We start from the raw sequence: 26,812 nt of genomic DNA, 5'->3' as shown, positions 1-26,812 counted from the left end.
TGGAATTGGTGTTAGATCAGTCAAGACAATTTGTAAATTACATTTGCTGTTGCTGTTGTTTATTTGTTTTATTTTTAAAAAATTGCTGATGACATTTTTTTTTCTGAATTTTTACTACCGTTTATCATTACATCTTTTTGCTCCTGGAAACTCGTGTAACTTCAACTGCATAAAAGCACTTAAAGAAACCTAAAGATTTTTTTCCACCAATCTGTCTAGAGTTAATTCATATTTATTTTAGTGCTGGACAATGATGAAAATCTTTAATCGTGATTAATCACACCATGCTATGTGATTAATCACAATTAATTGCATTGTTATACATAAAATTAATTGATGAATTGCACTTTTAGTTTTAAAGTACTTCTATATGAAGAAAAATACAGTAACATTTGGTTTGCAGACACTTTAAACAAAGTGCTTTTTACAGTTTTTCTCAATTGATAAGACACTACATTCCATTCACTGCACTCAGCCACCAACTGACTGCACACATTTCTCAAAAACAGGACTCTGCTGTCAAAATTTTGGACACTATTCATGGTTTGCACACAGTTTCCAAAACGCTTGCACTCTTTTTGCAAAAGACTGAACACATTTTTTGCTCATTTGGTCATCAAAGTGAACACTAGGAAGCAGAATTGGGACACTGTTCCAACACTGCTGTCACAATTAAGACACAACAGGTCAAAACTGAAAACACTTTTGCCAATGAACTGCACACTATAAAACCTGCTGGGAAACAGAATTAGCTGTTCACAATGGATGTCAGAGGAGCAAGAGGTCATGTTGGAAGAAGAGGATGTGGACGACCCAGACCACAGCCAGAACCAGAACCAGAACCTGGACCTGCCCATGCACCTGGTCCTGGACCACTTTACATGGTATGTAAATGTTGTTTGCCACTTCAGTGACCTGTCTATATTGGAACAATACAAACAGTCAAAAATGTTCTCAGAATACTGTAAAAAAAAATCTAATGTATAATTCTAGTTCACAAGTGCTAGTAAAATTACAAAACGTGTACATGACTGACTTTTTCTCTGTTTGGTGTGTGTTTGTTCCAGAGAGTTTTTCAGTTGGATTCTGATGATGAATACATCTATGTGGATGAGGCTGGTTTCAACCTGGCCAAGAGGAGGAGAAGAGGGAGAAACATCACTGGACAACAGGCTATAGTCAACGTCCAGGTCAGCATGGAGCAACGGAACCCTCTGTGCTGCAATAAGCAATCTTGGAGTAATTCACCGTCATGCAATTCTGGGCTGATACAACACCCAGCATATGTTGACTTTCTTAGATGGACTTAGAGGGCCGACTGACACAGCTGCAGCAGGGTGTTTGGCAAGAAGACACAGTTTTTGTTGTTGTCTGGCACAATGTTAGTTTTCACAGAGGACTACTGATTCGGGAATGGCCGCCATATTCTCCCTTTCTGAATCCTATAGAAGAATTCTTCTCTACATGGAGGTGGAAGGTATATGAGCGGCAGCCATACATTTGGGAAAATCTCTTGCAATCAGTGGATCAGTGGTCTTGACATGTGGTGATGTTTCTGTTGATGCATGTCAGGGCTGGATCAGACACACTAGGTCTTTCTTTCCACGTTGCCTGGCCAGAGAAAACATAGCTTGTGATGATGATGAGGTCCTGTGGCCTGACCAGGCTGAAAGAATTGATACAGATGTGGTGTAAATATTTGCATACTGTACTGCGTACAATACAGGGCTGTATTTTTTTTTTGTCTAACTTTATTTTTATTTTATCAACAGTCAAGCACTGCAATGGCCCCGTCTGATTTATTTATAGGATCCATTTGTGTTTCAGTTGTCATTTTTGAGGACTGTCTCATTTTTTTTACACTTCGTGTGAAAACACAGTGAGAGAGGAGTGTTTTGTATTTAGCAGTGCAATGTCCTACTTTTACTTCATGTGTCTTAATTTTGAAAACAAAGTTCAAATTTTGACAATAAAGTGCGCTTTTGACACAAGTGTGCAGTGCTTTGTGAATTGTGTTCAAATAAAAAAAATAGTGTGCAGTGTGTTGGGAAATGTGTGCTATTTTACAGTGTCTTATCAATTGAGAAAAACTGTAACAGCAATCTTTCCTTTACACAGTAGCAGTTGAAACATTTCTTGTAACCTAAACATTAACGTAATCAAATCAAATAAAGCCAAAGCTATTTGACACTGCAAGGGCATTATTGTTTTATCTGGTTTGTTATAGAAAAACAAGTTACCTTTAGAGTCCAGAGCCACTGTCATAACATTATAACAGGAACCTTCCCAGCAACGGAAAGTTAATATTTATTTATGCATTTGTATTCTTATTTTTTTCTGAACAGGTACCAGCAGAAACATTTTCAAAGTCTCCCTCCACTGTTAGTTTGGGTGAGACGTGACGACGCCCATCCCAAGATGTACTGATCAACATCCAGGCCTCCTGTGATCCATGGTTTGTCTGTGTGTGTTTCAGAGCCAGGAGCAATGGACTTTCACAATAATACCAGGTTAAAAAAAACTGTGCAAAAGCATAATAAAATAATTGCCAGCATTAATAAATTCACTCATTAACATGCCCAGCCCTAATTTATTTATCTTGTGGCTTTGCACCTGACTTCAGATCTTGCTACCTCTAAAAGTAGCTTTACATTCTGTCTAAACAGAAAATGAAAACAGCTTCAGCATGAGTGGAAAGGATTTCAAAAGGATGTCATCACAAGCAGTTCTCAGTTTAAAGCTGCTTTTTCATGAGACTCTGCATCTGTCTAGGGATGATAGATGAAAATATGCACTTCTAGCCATGTTTATAAATGTGCACTGTCTCTGTTAAATAAATCAACAAATAATAAATAATCCATCCATCATCTATACACCGCTTAATCTTCATTAGGGTAGTTGGGGGGCTGGAGTCTATCCCACCTGACTTAGGGTGAAGGCAGGGGACATCCTGTGTGTTAGTGTTTAAAACTTCTAGTTTAACATTAGCATCAGCCTTAGGTTGCTAACAGCCATCAGACACCATTTTCACAACTTTATGCTGCAGAGTTCAACACAACTAACACAGTTAGCAGTTGGACAGCAGGGAGGTGCACTTGTTTTATGAAGCCTTACAGGCCAGCAGCAAACACATCTGTAACTCCTCCTCATTATACAGTAAAAGTCCACCTGTTGGGGCAACCAGATACAACAGCAAATCTACAATATATGTTTTTACATGTGTGTGTCTCTTCTTCTGTTTAGATTTTAAGCTTTCATACCAGGGTACATTGTGCGCAGGGGAAGAAATATGACTTTACTGTTACATCCGCAGTGAAAAAGCGGTCATACGTCACACTCATTGTAGACAGGCGGAAATGTTCCCAAAGGTACAATGGAGTTCTGAATGGGATGTTGAGGCCAAAGCAGTGTGTGAGACTGATAGATGGTGCAGTTCCTTCTGTTGACACAGCTGCTTCAGTTCCAGCAGCAGCAGCAGCTTCTGGTATTGGTGCTGGACACAGATTACTGAATGAAAACACAAACTGTGCACTTTAAGTCCTCATGTCTAATGTTTGCTTCCAAGTTAGTCATCTCTCTCTCTATTTCCCTCTCTCACTCTCTCTCTCTCTGTCTCTCTGTTTGTCTCTCTCTCCCCATGTGGCACCAGAAAATGTAGTGTTGATGTTTATGTTAGATAATGCAAGACATGAGTGGCACCAGCTCAATACTCCTACCAGTATTAAACAGCCAAGGCAAATTTTGTTACAGTGACATGATAGAGGACTGCATTGGGATGCCATGGGCCCCGCAAGTCCAAATACAAATTTCAGTGGAGTGGACATTTTAAACTTCTATCTGTACCATAACCAGAATGGTGGAGTCAACCAATGAGATGTGCGGAAAAAAGGAATAGAACTGGACCTGAACTGTGACAGACACAAGTTTGCTACTCCTGAGGCACCACCTACTAATTCTCCCAGGTCAAAGTAAACTCTCCTTCAAACGTAAAGCACTTCTTCTAGCTCATTTTAAACAAGACGATTTCAAGAAGTGTTCAAAATGTGTATTCTCTGCACTCACAGCACAAATTATTTTCTGATGGATGCCCATTTTTTTCTCCTAATCCTGCTCTCTTTGAAACTCTAGACGCTGATAATTAGAAAGCTGTGGTCCACTATATGAATGCATTTATACATTTTCAATCTTTTCATTGCCAGCAACATTTATATTTAAGATTTTCTATTATTCTTGACCTAGCTTGACATTACAACCATGTTGTGTTGTTTGGGGTGGGTATGAAACTCTGTCATGAACATTACTCTGTGCATGCCTAGACCTTTTTTTAAATTTACATGTCATTTACATTAATTCACTGGGGTCACCAACCTGCAAGTTATTCTTTATTGTGGGGAAATTGTTGATCCATTTTTAATTCTCATCATCATCTGAAGTCATCTCTGTAAAAGCTGGCAGGCATCATGGCGAAAAAATTACTTTTGGGCATGAGCTACGACCCTTGATATATTTAATTTGAGAACACAGATTTAATGAAGCAAAATGTTTCTACAGTACCTCTCCAATAATTCAGAAGTAAAAATTAGGTCTAATGGACTTACAGAATTTGCAAATATGATGGGGGTTCTCACTGAAAAACCATTTATCCTTTTATTTTTTTGGTGTTGGTGATGGTTGTTACACGAAAAACCCTGGTTCCAAGCTAAAGCTCAGCTGTTGTTGTTTTTACCTCCAGTTTATTACTATTGTTCCTGAGTTGTGTTGAACAGTTTTTGGAGATAGAACAGGATTTCCAATATTTAGAATTTCTCACGGTCTTTTGGCATCATCGTTAGACAGCATGTACAAATCAAAGCATCTCCAAAGTCTGATAGATTTAATTACAACTCTTTAAATGGTGAATCATCAGGATGTGGATGACAGAGTCTCCTTGTGCAGCCTCTCTTCAAAACAAGCATTTCTTTTAAGCATCATTTGTTTTCCTGATGCATGTGCATTTGGCACGACTCTAGACTGGGCTGATTACGCTGTCACGTGGATGTGCACAGAGGACTCCTTGTGGACTCTCATGAACTTGGGCGGGCGACAAAATTTATGCCACATTCTCGCATGTGCAGAGGCCAAGTTTTATATGTTCATAAATTTATTTTGTTGTGGTGAATCACTTGAGGATATATATTTTTAAAATATTCTGCAGTATATATCGGGTAACTTAATAGAAAGTAAAACAGTGTGGTGAATGGTAAATGGTCTGCACTTTCAAAATGCTTTTCTACTTTAGCAGTACTCAAAGCACTTTACAATGTTTCTCATTCACACACACACACACTCACACATACCAATGGCAGTGCAAAGACACTCTGGCATGCAGAGGGGCTGAGAATCAAACCTGGACAAGCCACTCCATCTGCATCACAGCCACCCATCTCATGAATAGAACAGAACTTATCTGCCAGTGAAGCAAAGGGCAGAATACACTTGACCACTGAAATGGCTACAAGCATTTAGTAGTATTTTCTCCAACATTCGTCATGTTTCAAGCATTCCTTAAATCCTCATTCCAAGGGCTAACCCTTTAAAAAAATGATGAAACTTTTATTTTGCTTTGAAAGGTGTGTGCAGACTGAAGCACCAAATGTTTGATGAAGACTATTTAGCAAGTCAGTCACAAAACAAAGCTGACATTTCGACAGCAAACTGAGTTATAACCAACTTTTTTGCTCACTGTAATTAATCCGATATGATCAGTTCTTTATGCCTCGTAATGTAAAAGGCACATTCATAGTTCCCAGCTACTTATTTTCCATATTAATAACAAAATGGAAGTTTAAAGGCCATTATTAAAATGTTGAATGTACAGGAAGAATATAATTGGCTGCCATATCCCAGTGATTAGGCAAATCTCCACCCATGCAAAAGGGAGTAATGAAGCCAATGAAGTCCACATGTCCAGTCTGTCTCTCTGCTCCCTTCACACTTGCTGGTATGAGGTTGGACGATGCCCTAATGGCTGCTGAGGGACGGCACACAAACAGTGGGGGACGCCAACCTTGATGCAGGGAGCTGGCTTGTTATTAAGGGCATTTGTCTTTCACAGCAGAACTTCAGGGGTGGATGGGGGTGAAATATTCTCACATGTGTACTCACCTGGGGAACAATTTAGTTTTTTTAGCCTGTGGGCCAAAGCCAGCAGGGGAGTGACACATCCACGGACATACCTGCTGGGTAATAGTGGGAGGTATAAAGAGCCCATATGATGCATATTTACAGGTTAATATTTTACAACATTATGCCTACATGCTTTGATTTTCAAAAAGAATATATTTTTTTCATACTGTTTGTTGCTACAGCACCTCTTATCACAATCTGTCTATAACACTCCATGTTAGCTCCTGTTTCTTAAAGAGCAACCGTCTAAAAAGCCCAGTCTGCTCTGATTGGTCAGGTGGTAATCAGAGCATTGGTTATGCACAGTAACAGTATATTTATGATTAGGCTGAGCTATAAAACACAAGAAACATGTACCAAGGATAGACAGCCACTAGCAAAAAGAAATTTGTTTGATTCAATGTTTTCTGTGGGAGAGATTAACTTTGTAAGTTTGCAGACCTTGTACATGCAGAAAAAGTAGCTTTGTAACATACTAAGGGAAAAGAAAAAAAAAAACAAAAAGCAGAATATGGGCTATTTAATCACAAGCTGAGCAACAATCCACAGTAAATCATTTTAGTTGTTGTAAGTATACTGGTGAGGATCTGATGTATATTGTAGCTCCTGCCTGAGGACACTGCAGAGTCACTATGATCTTATTTAATAGTTAGAGTTGAGTTAGAAGTTAGAACTGATTAGCCTAAAAACTTGTAAAGCCCACAGTGAACCTGTTCTTCCTTTCTTTTATGAGATTGGGTAGCTATTCATTCCTGTACTGACATCATAATTCTACATTTGCAGGACAATTCAAAAAGAGAAAATGTGAGCACAGTATGTGGCCCCATCATGTTAATACCACTCTGCATTTAAGCTACACACAAAACTGAAAATCATCTGAAAATCATATACACTGGTATACACAACCCTGAACTTTTGTTTATTTTTTAAACTGCAGAACCACAATAGTTAAATTTGCTATCCCAGCTGACTTAGGGTAAAGGCAGGGGACACCCTGGACAGGTCACCAGTCTAACATGGGCCTACATATAGACAAACAAGCACTCACACATTCACACCGACGAACAATTTAGAATCATCAATTAACCTCAGCATATTTTTGGACAGTGGGAGGAAGCTGGAGTACCTGGAGAAAACCCACACATGCGCAGGGAGAACATGCAAACTCCATGCAGAAAGATCCCAGGAAGGCCAGGACGCGAACCAGGGATCTTTCTGCTCCGGGAAGCTGCAAGGCGAAACTGCTAACCACCAAGCCACTATGCAGCCCAAAAATCTAGATAATAAACTGAAAACTATATTCATGTGTGCTCATAAACCAGCAGTATGTGTTCTGACAATGGCTGTTTTGAGACAAAAATATTACAGCAAGTTACTTTTGCAGCCAACCTGTCCCAGTGGCAAACTGCCATACTAATGTCTAGACGGCCAAGATAAGGCCATCACAGAAGTTCACAAAAGACCATTTGTAAGTTTGCTTTGGAAAAAATTTGCAGTTTTACTGCAGTTTGCAAAGAAAACAGAAGGATCTACATTATAACTAACAGATAAGGGCAAACACTGTCTCTCAGTGCAACAAACCATTGTTCAGCTGCTGTAAACAACAATGACATTACTGATACCTGCAGTTTCCTAGTAGGAAATATATATTTTTCTTAAATGTCCATAAAAAAACTTTTCTTCAACATTTTTTAAACCATACTCCTAATAGCAGGATATAATCTTCTGATTGAGAGGTAACATGATACTTTCTCATCACATTTGTATTACTTGAACTAACTTGTCAGACTGACTGGGGACAAAGACAATGGTGATTTAGTATTTTATCATTAAGGACCATTACTCCTGGTGTTGTTATTTCATTTCCTACTATTTATACAAGAGAAAGATGGCAACTCAGAGAGAAAGGCAACTTAGTGACTTACAAAAAGAACATAGAATCTCTTTCATGCTCTGCAAAAGTATCACTGCACTGAAGTGATTTCCACTGTTCCGTTCTGCTTCGGGCCAGCCAGCAGGTTAATCAGACTCTGGCCTACAGCAACCTTGACATGGAGAGTTCTTTATATAACCTTAATCTTCCTCAAACTTAAGGCAAAACAGTAGTGTTGAATGCTAATATATTACTGGCCTGAATGATGATTGTTCAATTTAGAGATTAGCTTCATTACTGAATCAGATCAATTGTCTGTTTAACAAACCAAATGTGGTATTACATGCAGATGCCATATTGTTCATATGTGTTCACCACTAATTGTCTTTATCAGCTTTATTCAAACAAATCTGATAAATACACAAATGTATGCAGTTTTGTAGTTACAAGATACATTAGTGTGAAAGAGGGGATTAAATGGCTCAGCAAATTAAAATATATAAAAAATATATGTCCTCCAATGTTTAACCAAGATTTTCAGATTCCTAAAGAATAAAATAAATATCCCTCCAAAATACTGAGAAAAAAAAAGTTCTCATGTCCAAATGCTCAGTAAAGCCCAAAGCTCACAAGAATAACACATTGGAGGCAAGTGGGTGAAATGTAAGTTATTTGTGGTGGTCGTCTTTTGAATAGAAACTCTATCTAATTGACAGTTAAGTTAGCTAGGCAGCCATGGTGTAGAGATGGGCAATGATTTCAGAGAAAAACATGAAAGATTTTCTAAATGGAGAGATACTACTAGAGGTATCAGTAAAACAGCTAGGTGAACTGGCCCTATCAATGGCCCAGTAGGGATGACATCCGGGTTTATCCGACCTGCCAAAAAAAAAAATCACCTCCACATCTTTACTCTCATAATACTAACTAAAAACATCCTGCCATACAAACCTGCAGTCTGTGTGTAGCAGCTGATCTGATGGCATTTGCATTCATTTGCTGTCGGATCCTGACTGATGCAGTGTTAATGAAGTTACTGCTGCTGTGCTGCGTGTGTAAATGTGGACATCACTCTCAATTTAAAGAAGCACTTATTGTTTCTGCTGCTGTGTGACGCTGCAGGTATTTATTAAAGTCAAAGGAGAGGAACTGATACACGGCCAGCTTTGGGCAGCAAACAGGACACAAGTAGGTGTAAAATCTTGAATTACATTCAGCAAAACTTGAAACAAAACTGTTGTGAGATTCTAATAGATTTCAGATCTCTGTGAGTCACGTTCAGAGCTGTTTTTTTTGCTGACATTTCATAACGTTACATAATAGTCAGCCTACAATAAGACAGAGGAGTAGCTAAATAAGCAACATAAGGTGCATGAAATGTATGATGCTGCCAGGCTGCTGTGCTCTCTGGACTGACCTCCATGCAGAAATGGAAGCAAAAGCCTGAAACACTCGAAACTGGTGCATTCACTGTAAAAATCGAGTATACTGCCTGTAATACATTCAAGGGCTGAATATCTTCTTTATCCTCCACTTCTCAAAGTTCTGCTGTGGTACATCAAAATGCTGATTTTGAGGCCCAGAAAAATGGAGGATTCTCTGTTATAAATATTCAGCAATCAGTCGCGTCCTCCAGAATCCACACGACAGACACAAAATTTTGGCACTGCACTGACAGCTGTTGTGTTCACTTGCTATCGACATGAACACAAATGAGGCCCAGAATGTTTTCTGTGAATGATATACACTCACTGGCCACTTTATTAGGTACACCTTGCTAGTAAAAGGTTGGATCCCCTTTTACCTTCAAAACTGCCTAAATTCTTGGTGTCATACTTTCAATCAAGTTTTGGAAACATTCCTCATAAATTTTGGTCCATATTGACATGATAGGATCACACAGTTGTCGGCTGTACATCCCATAATGTGAATCTCCCTTTCCACCACATCCCAAAGGTGCTCTATTGGATTGAGATCTGGTGACTGTGGAGGCTACTGGAGTACAGTGAACTCATTGTCATGTTCAAACAACCAGTTTGAGATGATTTGAGCTTTGTGACATGGTGCATTATCCTGCTGGAAGTAGCCATCAGAAGATGGGAACACTGTGTTCATAAAGGGATGCACATGGTCAGCAACAATACTCAGGTGGGCAGTGGTGTTTAAACCATGCTGAATTGGTACTAAGGGGCCCAAAGTGTGCCAAGAAAATATCCTCTACACCATTACACCACCACCACCCTTAACAGTTGATACAAGGCAGGATGGATCCATGCTTTCATGTTGTTTATGCCAAATTCTGACCATCTGAATGTAGCACATGAAATCAAGACTCATCAGACCAGGCAACATTTTCCCAATCTTCTATTGTGCAATTTTGGTGAGTCTGTGTGAATTGTAGCCTCAGTTTCCTGTTCTTAGCTGACATGAGTGCAACCTGTTGTGGTCTCCTGATGCTGTAACCCATCTTCTTCAAGGCTGAAGCGTTGTGCATTCAGAGATCGTATTCTGCAGTCCTTGTTTGTAATGTGTGGTTGTTTGAGTTATTGTTGCCTCTCTATCATCTCCAACAAGTCTGCCCATTCTCCTCTGACCTCTCACATCAAAAAGACATTTTTGTCCACACAACTGGATATTTTCTCTTTTTTGGACCATTCTCTGTGTGAAAATCCTAGTAGGTCAGCGATGAATGTAGGTCCAGTTCACTTGGAGTTGATTTAACACCAAATATTGAGTGGAACAAATCTGCTTTCTTTCAGCATTGTGGGGGAATCTCATGTTTTTCTCGTGTTAATTATAAATATTTGGGGTTGGTTGGGGGTAAATTTATGTATTTTACACACACACGCACGCACGCACGCACGCACGCACACACACACACACATACTATAATTATACCATAGACAAAGGTGGACAAAGAAATTTGAGGGTTATTGTCACAGTGTCTCTTAAACCTTTGTCCCTGAAATTCAGATTTTCACTCCTGGCCTTGAACTTAATCATTTCCCCTATGGGCAGATAAACTGATTATAGTAAGTAGGGTCTTAATAAAAGATAACCCTGTTGACTTTTGAGAAACTTCAAGGAAAGATTAACCTGCCTGACTCCCAATTCCTTAGATATCTCCAGGCAATGAGTTTTTTTGTCATCTCAAAACCCTGCAGACTGTTTTTTGTTGTTGTTGTTTTTGTTGTTTTGCCTTTTTATGTGTCTACCTGTTTTTATTGTATGCTGGAAACATCATGTGTGAAATAAGCAGACAACTTCATATCTGAGAATTTCATACTTAAAACTGCAGTGTACTCAGGACAGTTACAAAATCACAGATTCTGATTTTCAGAGTTTTATACATAATAAACCACAGGAACCAATACTGTCAGCTTGTACGTGTGACTTTGTGTGTCATTTTTCTTTGTCCGAATCAGTTTACAGTTCCGATGTATATGACTGAATTACTACAATATTATAACTTGCCATTGCATGACATAGAGAGGTTTCATAGTGTCTAAGCAGAGTTGTAGATGAGCTAATGTTCTCCAGTTTCAGCGAACAACAGAGGGTGGAGAGAAGTGGGGACCTCAGTCAAAACTTTCCATTCAAAATCCCTACCCTGTTTGCAGAAGCCTTAAATTTGTCCAGCCAATCTGTATCATGGATAGTAAACAAGCTGATTATTCTGAAAAAGTAGACATGCCCAAAACCTGACAAATGCAACAACTACAACTCTGACAAATTTAATGCACTACAGAAAATCTGCAGTTCAGTGCTGTAGACAGCAGACAGTACAACTACATTTTGCATAATGCACAATCACCCATGGCGGAAAATCTTTACTACCCGAAGGGTAACTGCTTGTAAATGCATTTTAGGATGTTTAGCCATCCATATTGTAGCCACTGTGGGATTTGATTTTATCCTCAAAATTGACTCAGCAGCAATTTTTTCTGCCACAGACTGAAAGCTTGTGTTTTCATCCATTATTCAGGAAGAAATCTGATTAATGCCAAACTGAAAACAGGGAACTGTTTCAATAACATCATCACTTGTCATATGAGGAAAACTAGCTGGCTGGCATCTATTACAGACAAATTATAGTTATTCATGTTAAGGATCACAATGTGGCTTTGAAATGAAGTGAAACACATTCACTAGACTGAAGTTGTTGCTTTTCCAGGAACAAATTGTAACTGGACCATTCATAGCAGACAATATTTGAGTCAAAAATCCATTGTCTGATTAGTTTTTACTCTCTGGGGCAGAATGATCAATATCTTTGAAGACAAATTCTATCTCGCTAAGACAGAAAACACTGAACTAAAACAACATTGAAATGTGAGGGGATGTGATATATTTATTTTCAGTTTATATAACCAAACTTTACCTTTTTGAATGACTTCACAACTGGAGTCATACTTTCCCTCTACTCCTAAATATCCTGAAATGTCTTACCTGCTACAATTTCCCACTTATCTTCTGTCTGTCTATCCGTCATATGCTGACATTTTGAATTTAATAAAGGCTTCAAGACTGAAATGCTTCAGTTCATTTGAAAACATTTCACACTTTTAAATGTGTGGTCTCTTTATTTCAGGGCACTTTATTTCAGATGTGTGGTCCAGAGTACAGAAGCACATTGAAATTACCCAAAGGAAAAGAATGTTGTGGCAAGGAAATTATGATTTCGGAGAGCTTATGACATGAAAAAGTTGAAGACGTACAGTAAGTGTGGTTTAGAGCGATCTCTGTACCCACTAGGCGATCCAGTTGCCATCAAGATGCAAGCTGGGACAGCATACACTGAGAGGCACAGTCAAGTGGCTAGAACAGTCCTGGAGTATCTGTGCAGAGTATGTACCAGAACTCCCCAGGTCCAGTGGAGCACACCACCAAAAGTGAGTGAGAACAACATGCTAAGATTTTGAAGGATTTCAAGTTTCAGACTGAGAGGAAGCTTCTGGCTAAGCAACCAGACATAGTGGTGGTTGACAAGGAACAGTTAAGGGAGGTTGTGCTGCATGTGGCAATTCCAGGTGATAGTAACATGAGGAGGAAAGAGCATAGAAAGATGGAACCGTACCAGGGGCTGAAGGAACAGGAGGAGCTGAAAGTGAATGCCAAGTTAATCTGAGTCATAACAGGAGCATTAAAGGTTGTAACCTCCACACTGGGAGAATAGCTCCAGCTGATTCCAGGTACAACATCTGAGGTCTCCGTCCAGGAGAGTGCCGCTAAGATACTGAGCAAAACCCTCAAGCTCCTAGTTCTCACACTGATGGTTGGAAAATGCACATATTTGCTCAAACCCAATGGCAATGTTTTTAAGAGCAGTGTACACAACATTCATGTAGAACCTTCACATTTTAAATGGTACAACATGTCACTGGTTACAATGACATCAAAAATCATCTATCAGCATTTTTTTAAAATTCAAAAAACAAGGTCAGTATAATGACACAAACACGGTACTGTCTTGTATCATGTAACAACCCTAAAAATGTTGTGTTATGGCCATTAGTTTTAACTATTTCAACTTAATTTCTGAGATATCTTATTTTGTCGATAATTTTGGCAGAGGGTCTACATACTACAGTACCATGAGCCTCACACACCTATGCGATGAGGAGTCATAAGCTCAAATATAAATGGTAGAGAATTAAATGTCCTTTGTTGTTAGGGCTGAGAATACAACAGGGTATACTGGCTGTTGGTTTCACCTAAAATTGATAGATAATAGTAAAGTGACTTGCAGTTTGGGTTTATAGTTTTCTCAACAACAACTTCTTAAATTCTGCCTGCTGTTAGCAGCACAACTGTCAGAATTTTATTCTCTAAATGTGTTATTAAATAAATATATCATTAAATAATTAAATATGTCATTAATTAGTTAAAATTTGAATTAAATATGTCATTAATTAATTAAAATTGGAATTAAATACATAAATGTGTTATTAAATATGTCATTAATTTATTAAAATAACAATTATTTTAAGTAAAAAACATATTTCATTATTTCACGATTTAATTAATTATTTCATGGTCCTTGTGTTGCAGTGGATCATGAATTAATTTTATCTGTCAACCTCGCCCGTCAAAGTCCGTGGGCGGGACTAACGTGAATCTAGTCTAATCCACTGCTTTTGTCTGCCTTGAAACCGGAAGTAGAAGTCTTTCTAAACATGGAGGCTGTGTAGAGGGAGAGTCGCTGTGAACTTTCTAGAGAGTTGGTGAGAGATATTTTAGACCTTGCAGAGTATGTGGAAGCAGGACCTGCTGACCGCGAGCATGTAGCGTGTAAAGCAGAGGAATTTATTGAAGTTGTTGAAGTTATTTCCGCACTTTCCGACCAAGATGTTGACCGTAGAGTGACTGCAAATTTAGAGGAAGTACTCCGCCGGTTTTCTGGTACCAGGGTGCAACAGGAGCACACACAGGGACCAGGGCGTTTGGCATACCGAGGGGAGTTCTGGAACATCACGTTCTTTGTGGATTACCAGCCTGTCAAATTGCAGCGATGCTCGGAGTGTCGAGCGCTTTTCCTTTAGGACCTACTCGGCGCGGCACGGCTCCGCTCGTCTTTGTTTAGCCGCGATTCCACAAGCATCTACTCGGCACGGTACGGCTCGTCTCATCTTTGTTTGCGAGCGTTTCCATACGGACTAATTTTCAGCACCTTCTCGGCTGAGGTTCCCAGCGAGCTGAGATGAGCCGATAATGTGGCGTTTACATAGTGCAGCCCACTGATAGGGCAGGGAGTGACGACACAGAGCAACTTCAGCACGAAAACAAAATCCTGCATTAAAAAATGACTGTAAACAGCGACGGTGTGCATTGCTCTTCACGAAACTCTCTGTTCTTCATAATTTTAATGTGACAGCCAGACCTGTACCGTGGGTGAATGAAGAGGTCGAGACTTTGTCTTTGGTGGTGGACCAAAGAATACAGAGAGAGCTGGACGGAGAAAGTTTATCAGGAGGTCTCTGAGCGGATGGCCGCTCACATATACAGTAGACTGTATATAAAGAGGACAGAAGCAGTGTAGGGAGAAGCTGAAAAAGCTCAAAAGTGACTATCGGTCCACCCAGGACCACAACGGCCGGCGTGGGTCAACCAGGAGGTGTTGGAAGAGGTTTAATGGACGCTATTTACTGGCACCGCACCGGCGAGCAACAGGAGGGAGACTCAGCTGCTGCATTATTGGAGACGTTCGAGGACGGTGAGTGTTTTGTGACTTCAAGAAACTTATACATCATTTATTCCATTGGTGGCAAGCTTCTTTTAAGCAAACAAGTATTTTTAGAAAGTAACGTCGTTGTCTCCTGTAGCAGACAATAAGATAGCTAGTTAGCCATCGGCGCTAACTCCGTGCTCTGCTTGTATTTCGTGCTGCTGTTTCTAACGTTTAGCTCTCAGAAGCTAATACTTCAGTCAGCATGCCGTGTTTTTCTTGTACTTAGTGAGTGTTTATTTCTGTTCAAGAATCCCTTTCCACATGCGAAGCCTACTCCACCTCCGTCGCGGAGCCCCCGGCTGCCCTGTCTCCTCTCCACCACCAGCAGCAGCTCCTCTCCAGCACTCGCTCGGACACCGACACGTCACAGCAACGTCTTATCACCGGTAAGACACGGTAAACAGAGAGCATGGTTGATTTTCGCATTATTATTATTACTACAGGTGTAAATGCCTGCAAGCATGATCAGAACAACGAGACCAATGACCAAGAATTGAGGCAGGTGTAAATGCAAACTGTGCAGCAGCCAGCTCAGGAACGCGTGATGAAAGCTACATGTAGCTGCAGTGACACATAAACAGAACACATGCAGCTGCATTTATTTTCCATTGATTTAACAAGTAAGTCACTCTAATTAATTTACGTTCTGGTGCAGTGTAGTATTGCAACCATTCTTCTTATAGTCACTAGGTAGCTGTGAAACTGAATGAAAATATACATAAAAATGAGAAAACACAGCTCTTCTTAGCAACTCCAAAATGTGCACAGGATGAAATGAAGTTCACACCACGTCGTTTTTGTTTGTGGTGGAGCAGTTACTGCTTGTGCTTTGGTTAAAGCGAAGAGTGCCAGAAGTTTATTAAAGTATCAAAGACATGATCATGATTGAAAATGGATGGACGGGTGGCTAAACACATCACATCATAGCTGTGGAGTCCTTCCAGCTCCTGGGGACTACAATCTCTCAGGACCTCCTGAAAAAGGCTCAGCAGAGGATGTATTTCCTACGACAGCTGAGGAGACATGGCCTGCCACATGAGCTGTTGATCCAGTTCTACACTGCAGTCATCCGATCTGTCCTGTGCACCTCTGGATCAACCACACAGCAGGACAGAAACAGACTACAGCCCATAGTACAGACGGCAGAAAACATCATCAGAGACCCCACTCACCCTGGACATTTGGACTACAGTGCCCTGTACACAAAAATCACCACTACTGTGTTTATAGCAATTACCATTTTGCTAATGTGTTCATACATTCCAGTCTAGCTGTACATTTCTGTTTATATTGTGTTCTATTTTACTACTATTTCTTTTTCCTCCCTGTTCCTCTTTCTATTGTTTATTTTTTATTATTCTCTTCCATATTCTTAGGATGACACCAACAGCCGAAACCAAATTCCGTGTATATTGTGTACTTACTTGGCCATTAAAGCTGACTCTGATCACTTTTCTGTCTTTAGTCTAGGCAAGAGGAAAGGGGGCCACAGAAAATTGGACCTTCCTAGCATACTTGTGGAGATGCAGGCTGAGGAGGAGTGGAGTCATGCCCAGCATGATGAGAACATCTGATTGCTCCTCAGCGAGGCAAGAGAGAATGAAGCGGCCTTGCAGCGGGAGGAGATGGCCCAGAATACTGCCTTCAACCAGTCATTCCTGGGTGTGCTGGGGCAGCTGGGGTAGCTGGGTGGGCAGCCGGCGAGTGTGAGTGAGTCCACCTCCCATAGACTTGAGATTTACAAGTGCTGGTCATATAATTAGAATATCACGAAAAAGCTCGTCTTTTGGACAACTGTCAGGTCAGTAGTCTTCCCATGATTGTGTAGCCTACAGAACTAGGCTGAGAGACCATTTAAAGGCCTTTGCAGGTGTTATGAGTTAATTAGCTGATTAGAGGTGTCTTCAATATTGAACCTTTCTACAATATTCTAATTTTCAGAGATACCAAATTTGAGATTTTTGTTAGTATTCAGGTATAATCATCAAAGTTAAGAGAAATAAACATTTGAAATATATCAGTCTCTGTGTAATGAATGAGTATAATATACAAGTTTCACTTTTTGAATGGAATTACTGAAATAATGAACAACTTTTTTCATGATATTCTAATTATATGACCAGCACCTGTAGTTGTATATAGTTTTACTTTTAGCCCTCCACTGTAGGAGAGGCCCACCACAGTTTGTACTTTGCACATTGTAAATAGTTTTGATTTTGCTGCTGACTAATAAACTATTTTGTGACTTATGTGATTGCATCATAACTTTTCATTTTGTCTGTTAAGATACTGGTAGGAAAAGAGTCAACAGTCTGAACCAAACAATTCTATATTCCCTAATAATGCATTTATGTTTAATGGGATTTAACATGTTTTAACACAGACTCCTTTATGGTTCATAATTCTGGTGACTGAATTACACCAAAGCAATACTGATTTATCAAACTGGAATTTTCTTAAAACAGCTGTTTTAATGTTTTGGCGTTTAATTTTTTATTTAATCTTGCTAACCTTCACAAACAAACAATAGCATAGACACATCTACAAAAGTTTATTGTCAGAATTGCATTAAAGAAAACAATAGCGGTCCGGGGACAGAAAAACAGAAGTATAACAAGAAGAATAACTTTGCATGACACGTAGTGCATCAGTGCATCCTGTACATCTCTGCCCTCCTCCTCTACACCTTGTGCCACTGCAGGCTCATGTGCTGCTGCTTCAGGTAAATCCCATGAAGTCTCATCAGAGAGCATCTGAAACACATACACAGCATACATATTTTAATACCTAATAGCGACAAACTGCAGCCATTACAGGACTGATACACGATAGCTAGCGAACTAGCATTAGCTTACCCTCATATGTCGTCTCGTTCATATCCTCTTGTCTTCGGCTTGATACTGCTGCATCGCCTCCCAAACTCTCCTGTGTGTCTCCTGAGTGTTTCGACTCGCCGTTCTCAGCTTTCTCCGACTCTTCTATTACTCTGAATCTGACAGAAAGCCACAGACCGAGCAGCAGGTGTACCATCGTCTCCACGTACATTGTTGCATTGCGTTTGTGTCGCACAGAAATGACGGTAAGGGACTTTCGGGCCACCGTGCTATGACGACTCAACCCACGATGAGGTGGTACTCAATGTAATGGAAAAACAACTAAACCGAGACGAGCCGTGGCGCGCCGAGTAGATGCTAAAGGAAATGCTAAAGGAAAATTTGTCTTGCACCGCATGTATCAACATTTGGGAAAGAGGACCGAGTCTTTAGCAGTTGCTAATAAAGTTTTGTTTTATTGAGTATCCAAACCAACGTAGAGGTGAATTGCGCCACCCAGTGTATCGGAATGTGTTCACAAGCTCTGCGTCAATCCATTATCTGGAATCGATTTGCCTTGACTTGATGTGCAGGGTAACCAATCAGGTGTTAGGATCCGCCCACCGACTTTGACGGGCGAGGTTGACAGATAAAATAAATTCATGATCCACTGCAACACAAGGACCATGAAATAATTAATTAAATAGTGAAATAATGAAATATGTTTTTTACTTAAAATGAATTGGTATTTTAATGAATTAATGACATATTTAATAACACATTTATGTATTTAATTCCAATTTTAATTAATTAATGACATATTTAATTCCAATTTTAATTAATTAATGACATATTTAATTATTTAATGATATATTTATTTAATAACACATTTAAGTATTTAATTCCAATTTTAATTAATTAATGAAATATTTAATTCCAATTTTAATTAATTAATGAAATATTTAATTCCAATTTTAATTAATTAATGACATATTTAATTAATTATTTAATGATGTATTTATTTATTTAATTTTGGCACTTTTAGTCCTCCATACTCAGGCAGCACATCTGTTTTGCTCATGTAGCAACCATGGCACATTGGCCTACTATAAAGGGTGGGGTATGGCCCTCTGCACACTCTCTCTCTCTCTCTCCCACTGACGCCCAGGACACGCCCCTTCCAGTCGCTTCACTTTCAGTTCGCCGACGGCTACAAACATTTTGGTGGTGGGTTGGTATCTTTAGTGGCATCCCCTTCCTGTGTGGCTTGTGAACCCTTGTTTTTTAGTTGACCCATCACTTGTGTATGAGATTAGTTTATTCACTTAGTGACTTCCTCTTGGGATCCACTCCTCCCCTGTCGTCACACTTCCATGTGGTAAGCCAGCACTGATCTGGTTCACTTCCCCTCCCATTTGTGGCATAACTGTTTTCAAGTGGGTTTTATTGGATTGTTAATAAAATTAATTGTATTGGTATGGAGCCACATCTCCTGCCTCATGGTATAACGGACCTCTGTGCCTCTGAAGTAGTTGCAAGTGGTTGAACAATTCCTTGGGTGCCATTCCCTCACTCCCACCACACTCACACTGTATACAATTATATGTAAAACAAAATAAAATACACTAGTATTTTTTACTGTGACACAAGTCTATCGACCTGTATGATAACTTCAGCAACTGCATGTTGGGCTCTGAGAACTTTGAAAAAGAGGGTGACCTACAGTTCAGAACTGTGTCTGAAGTGCTCCTTTGTAGACACAGCTGCTTTGCTTCTATGTAGACCGAGTGTAAGACTTTACATATCGCCCTTTTTGTATCTTAAGCACAGCTGAGCCATGTAGAGAAGCTCTGATTAAGCCTGAGAGAGCTAGCTCTCTGAGACAGAGAGAGCTGAGCACATGTAAAATTCATACAGGCAGGATGCACTGAGCATATAATTTACAATTCTGTCAATATAGTTCTCCTCCACAGGCACTGAGCTACAGTATGTGTAAAATAGTGAACATAGTCGACCTTGTGAATTACTTGAAGAATATTCTTACTTCAGTACAACTAAAATAATGGTTAAAGTTCAGTCTTTGCTACTCCTAATCTCCTTATCTCTATATTATTTGAGACAAAACACTTTGTCAGATTTAACCATTTATTTTGGAATGACATGCATTTGTGTTTGGCAGTGACTCTGCTCAAGTGAGCAGCATGACACAGTCCCTGAGATCACAAACTCCCAAACATGTGCTCACAAATGGAGCAGATGAGCAAAGTCACCTTGAAATTAAATAGAATTTAATGAAATTTGGCTATGTGTAGCAACAAGCATGTCACATTTCCTTTGTTTTCATGCATCGGTATGACCTTTTCATCTGAATGCATAGGACCAGCAATATGCTGAATGCAAACAGATGAATGACAAGGCACTACTATAGTGACTTGATACAAAGGAAATATACCATATGAGACATGAGACTATGAGTGGCGTCAAGCAAGACACATACCCTTTGAATTTATGCAAGCATGCATGACCTTCATGAACTGACATGAAACAGTGCCCCAATTATATGTAGTCATCACAGACTATGTATCGTATGAATTATTCATGGCCTTTGACCAATATTTGATGGCATTCAGGCAGAGGAAAGGTTCATACGCTGTGGAGAATGAGCAGAAGGAATAAAGTGTAGCTTAGCTAAGAGACCACGGCGCTGGCATGTGATATGGAGGTGAGCAAACCAAGGCCCGGACAGAGCCTTCCCAGAGTCCTTGTTGAACAGAGGCTCATCTTCGCTTGCGTTGGTTAACCATTCCAGGCACTGAATCATTGAAGAGAAGGAACAGAACACATAGGAGCACTGACAATGAAGAGCAGATCACCTTTACCATAGTATTCATCAGCTTTGAAAGCCTGACGTCAATGGATTACTTATGCTTATCTTAAGAAAAGATACATATGGTGAGGTCATGGAAGTGAAATGAACTTCCCATGACTAAGAAACACCCTAAGCCACAAGAAGGACTGTTCTAAGAGCGTGTCTACATAAAGACTAAACACCTGGACCTTACGTGAGAACTGACTTTGCACCAAAAAATCTAATAGTAATGTATATCGTTGCCTTCTGGATGAACTTTGGTTCACTGAAGAGGAGGTAACAACATTTTTTCCCAAGAAAGCTAGAAACTTCAGGGTCTAAATGTCTTCAATGAAACTGGACTTAAGAAATTAAGTTTATAGACTTGAGAAGGGAAGGAGGCAAACAAGTGTTGAACCAGATTATATTTGGTCAAATGTTGGAAAGGCAGGCTGCAAGGAAAAATGGAGTACAGACATGACTGAGGAGCTCTCTTAATGTTGACTGATGCTTCTTTGTCACAAAACATGATAATTGCTTCCTCTTACATTTATCTTCCTACAGGAAGGGGAATACATTGTAATAGAGTAGTAGTCTGGAAGGTAGTAGGTAAAGATGGAAAACCCTTGGCCATGCAGCTACAAAACATGAGTTATTAAAGAAGACCTCAAAACCTGCTAAAGCAGCACCATCAGATAAGAATCTTGAGGTGACCAATGGTTCTTACGTGTCATTATAAGAGAATGTTGTTTCAGTGCCTGCATAATGGTGACCCACTGTGAATCTGATCACGAGTCTTCACATCAAGATGATGAGCAACTTGTCCACACTTTATGAAGTTTGAGAAGACTGGACACAAAAGAGCTGCCTGAGAAATAAAGTAGCATGAGTAAGGTACCCTAGCAAAGACTATATGATCATACTTCATCATAGACTAAGATGGCATAACATCTGCAAAATTTCTCAAATAGATCTAACTTGTCATGGGGCAGATACTCATTTGCTGTAGTCTAGACATGAAGTCAAGTCATAATAATATAACGCATTTAAAACAAGACCTGTGGTGCCGAAGTGATCTCCAGTTGAAAATAAAAAATACATGTATGTATATACATACTGCCCTTCAAAAAAAGTCACACGCTCTAATATTTCATTGGACCACTTTTAGCTTTCACCATGGCATTGTTTCGATTAGCTTCTGCAAAGTTACAGCAGGTTGTTTCTGTCCAGAGAAGCAATAATTTTTCACCAAGATCTTGTATTGGTGATGGGAGAATGGCGCTGAGGTCTGGACTCTGCGGAGGCCAAGCCACATGTGAAAATTATGTTTCATGCTCCCTGAACCATTCATTTGCAATGTGAGCCCCACAAATCCTGGCATCGCCATGTTGGAACATGCCCATGCCATCAGTGAAGCAAAATTCCATTGTTGGAAATACCTGGTAGTTTTTAGTATACTTAGTCAGCTGACCTCATTCTTTGGGCACATAACATAGCTGAACCAGGACTTGACACACTGCAGCAACCCCAGATCATAACACTATCTCCACAAGCTTGTGCAGTAGGCACTAGGCATGATGAGTGCATCACCTCTCTTCTTACCCTGATGAACCCATCCCTTTAGAACAAGGTAAATCTGGACTCATCAGACCACATGACCAATCACATTTCATCCTAGACAATGATGGTTCACCACCATCCTTCCAGGTTTTAATAATGCATTGGATGGCTCTTAACCTGATTTTAGTAGTTTTTGCAATCTCCTTAGTTGTTTCCTTAGCTTGAAACAGGCCAATAATTTGACCCTTCTGAAAAAGATTAACGTTCTTTCTACGACCACACGATATGTCTTCCAGCATGGTTGTTTAAGAAATGAGAAGCTCCTCACTGCATCAGCTAGGGTTTATCCAACCATAATACTTGGAAAGGGTGAGGTTTTATGGTGTTACTAATTCTGGACATTAACATATCGAGTTTAATATTGTAGCTAAAAGGGCAAGGTACTATTAAATGCGGAAATTAAGTTCTACTTTACATATGGAAATTTAGAATTTCTAAAAGCTCAAAGATGTTAATGCAATAGGGTCATACCCCTATATTTATAATAGTCAGGTTAATCTCTGACATCAACAATTCTGAGCTATATTATTCGATATATTAATAAATTAGGTATATTATTGAATATTAAATGGTATAGTTAGAGATTTTGTTTGTTTGTTGTTGTTGTTGTTTTTGGCACTCACTAAACTCCAAATGGATGCAACAAGAAATGTGCGGGAACCGTAAAAGAAGCTTCTATAAAGTACACTTTCCTTAACTGAACATCTGTACCATCCATTATCTATACACCATTTTATCCTCTGTCGGGTCGTCGAATTTGGAATGAAGACAGGGTTCACTTGAATAGATACCCAATCCCTCATAGGGCCACTCAAAGACAGACAACAAGGTGCATTCATGTTCACACCTATGGACAAGTTAGAATGACCAATTGACCTCAGCACGTCTTTGAACTAAGGGAGAAACCTGCAGCACTCGGTAAAACCCACAGAGGCACAGGAAGAACATGAAAACTTCTCAAGATAGACCTTAAACTCCATGTAGAAACACACAAGGACCTTTGAACTCTGAGGCAACGGTGCTAAGTATCGCACCACTGTTCCATCTGCAGTTGATACTAAAATTAGCACAAGATGTGATCTGCAGTAGCGTAGGTGAAGAAAGGTGGTACAGAACAGGGCTCCACATTAATTTTTTCTACTGGTAGCACCACTATGTGTTACAGGCGAAGCATCTCACTTGCTGGACATCTGCTTATTGATGGACACTAAATTTACTGATGTTCCCTGAATGCCTCACTGTGAAGGCTCGGTGCTGCTTGGTGTCTATGGTGTACTCAGACAGGTGTGTGACTGAAATTACTTTGAAAAGAGTGAAATGAATGTCAAAATTGTCCAAGATGACCAAAGGACCTGTCGTTTTCCACCAGCCACACATCAGTTAAACAGCTTGTTTTACACACCAGCCAGGGACAGGCTGTGAGAGTCACTGAAATTATAAAAGTACCATTTTTCACTAGCTGTCCACAACAGCTAGAGCAACATTTTTATAGCAACACACTACTTTCTGCTGCACAATACTGTCCAAATAATGCTCTCTAGGGTATGGTGCCAAGGTGTGTTCCAGCACTACTTTTATGCAGACAGAGGGGGTTGTAAGTAATCAAGAAAAGTTAGGACACCTGTAGGAATTAGTAGCACCAACTTTCAAGGCTTGATCAACCTCCATTGCTGCAGAACAACTTTAAGTTGTTAACCCATTTCTTGTTCCCTGAAGAAGATGTTTTTGTAGAATTCTGAAATGTACATTAATTTTCTGTTTTGGGTAACCTTACCTTTTCTTTTAACCTCTAGCAGTTCACCACTTACCTTTGTACCTTTTCAAGCTATTCACTGAACTTAAACTACTTGAATTTCAATTTTTAAAAAAAGGAAAACTTTTGACTGGTAGTGTATATCAGGGTCTTTTGACACCTGCCACTGCCTGCTGCAGACTCCCACTGAGCCAGCTCATTCTATAGTACATAATGGTCTGGCTGTACCACGCTATAAAAAAAACAAACAAACAAAAAAAAAATGCAGAGCTACCTTACTGCACAGTCCAGATCCTTGGCAAACCTTGATATTTTCAAAAAAATGATTGAAATGAAGGCTGCACAGAAGCTCAGCGGTTAGCTACTGTCGCCCTGGTTCGCATTCTGGCCTGGACCTGGGATCTTTCTCTATGGAGTTTGCGTGTTTTCCCTGTGCAGGCATGGGTATTCTCCAGGTACTCTAGCTTCTTCCTACAGTCCAAAAACATGCTGAGGTCAATTGGTGATTCTAAATTGTCCGTAGATGTGAATGTGCCTTTTTGTCTGTATATGTGATAGTGGTGACCTGTCCAGGGTGTAACCTGTCTTCACCCTAAATAAGCTGGGATAGACTCCAGCACCCCCACGGCCCTAATGGATGGATGGATGGATGTGTGGATGATTGAAATGATTGGTGACTTGTACTCGTTTCCTACCTGGTAAAACAGATTACCGGTTCTACAGATCCAGAGAGGAGAAATGAGTGGCACCAAAGGTCTCTGGGTGTCTCTGAGTGAACATTCGCTACAAATTGCTTAAACTGTGGCACGATGGCATATGGGTAGTCCTCTTCGCCAAAATGAAATTCAAGTTGAAGGGTCACATGTTTGACACAGTTCTGTAACTTTTTCATCAACCCACGGACACAAGCAGAGCCAAGGCCAAAAGCAGTGTGTGCACATGACCATGATACAATTTACAGATCCAAGCTCAGCACAGTTAGTCTTTTCAAGTTTTTCCTTCAAGTGAAGTTCAAGCTCAGCACTGCCCAAGTAAAACACAAAACTCTGAGATTCAGTTCAGTTCAGTGAAGTTCAACTTTATTTATATAGCACCAGTAACAACACATGTAATCTCAAGGCACTTCACAGAGTAAGGTGAGAACCTTACAAAACTAAAGTTTCTTTGAATTCCCCTTGGGTTAGCATTTGGAAACCATTTTTGAAGATCCTGTAGAGCCAACAAAAGAAAACAAACAAGGAAACAAAAATTTCAGCATTTGTGCTTATACTTCAAAAACACAGTAACATTACTAACGGTGGTATTGACTGGACCATAAACTGTCAGTCAGGTTTGAAGCAACAGCATTACCTCCACCTACTTCGTGAACCCATTAAATCTGGAGAACGCAGACCTTTCATAGAACATTCCTCTGAGGCAGAATGCAACAGATGCTGTACATCTTGCTCTGCAAACAGTGTAACTGACTGAGGCGTGCACAGGTGATTCTGATGTTTCTTTCTATTTAGTTCTTCTTTTTCAGGCCAGGTGGCAACCAGCATTAAGACGTATTTTTGCAGCCTACAGTGTTGGAATCCGGACCAGGTAACTATCTATCCCCAAAAAGTCATTAGCCACCTACAGTTCTGAGCTATATCCGATTCACACATTTTGGTACCTTTTGATTAAATTGTTGTTTGTCATAAAGAAAAAAATGACTGAGAGCTGAAACAACCAGATCTCAGACATTTTTGTTGTTTAATATTGCTTGCCCTGGTTATAAAAGTTTAGCTTACCAATGTTGAAAAACCGTTAAATTCCTTTGACACTCCCTGTTAAAAGACTGCCAGAGAATCAACGTCTGCTGATACTGCTGAATAATTAGAAAGAATAGCAAAACTTTTGTTCTATTAAATGAATTGAATTTTCTCAAAAAAGCTAAAAAACAGTCCTCTTTTTGTTCTGTTATATTTTCAGCAGATAACATTTCATAGAGGATAGAACCATTTGTCAGTTATATTCTGATGAAAGGATTTTGGGAGTGTAAATGCACATCTTGTTAGAAAGCTTTTTTATCACCTATATAAACAGTTGAGTTGGAATTTCTTGGTTGAGGAAATATTGTCCATTTGAATGCAGTTATTGTATTACAAAACCTGCCCAACTGTGGAAAAATAGTTATTTACAACACAAAGGCTATTCAAGACCTTAATTTTCTTTCCAAAAATAAGACATAGAGCTCTGTGGTTGTATGTAGGAAACGGAGGTAATATATCAATGCTTTGCTGATCTGTCAGTCACATACAAGCGGGAGCTGGCACATATTCATCATGCATAAGCCACTCTTGCTGTGATGCTGCCCTCTGCCAACACAGCCTCGTCTTTTATCAGTACTTATACATTAGCATTAATTAATTCTGTTTTGGATAAGTAGGCTTATGTACTGCAAGATGTCTTTATAATTGCTGCTTCAAGTATTCTGGGATCAGATCCACGCACTTTATCATGATGAGAGTGTTCTGACTGGAAGGAT

At 39.7% G+C, this 26,812-nt stretch overlaps 1 long non-coding RNA gene across 1 annotated transcript; it reads right to left on the bottom strand.

The window, feature by feature from the left end:
* Window positions 1-17,798: 17,798 nt before the first annotated feature.
* On the bottom strand, window positions 17,799-19,125 carry LOC129349420 (uncharacterized). The gene is made up of 2 exons (XR_008602422.1): window positions 18,122-19,125; window positions 17,799-18,019 (listed from the first exon to the last, which is right to left on the bottom strand). It is a non-coding gene; the product is annotated as an uncharacterized LOC129349420 (long non-coding RNA).
* Window positions 19,126-26,812: the final 7,687 nt, after the last annotated feature.

This window comes from Amphiprion ocellaris, chromosome 8 (genome assembly GCF_022539595.1).
Source record: "Amphiprion ocellaris isolate individual 3 ecotype Okinawa chromosome 8, ASM2253959v1, whole genome shotgun sequence".
In the NCBI taxonomy this organism is placed as follows: domain Eukaryota; kingdom Metazoa; phylum Chordata; class Actinopteri; family Pomacentridae; genus Amphiprion; species Amphiprion ocellaris.
This window is presented reverse-complemented; position numbering and strand designations above follow the sequence as displayed.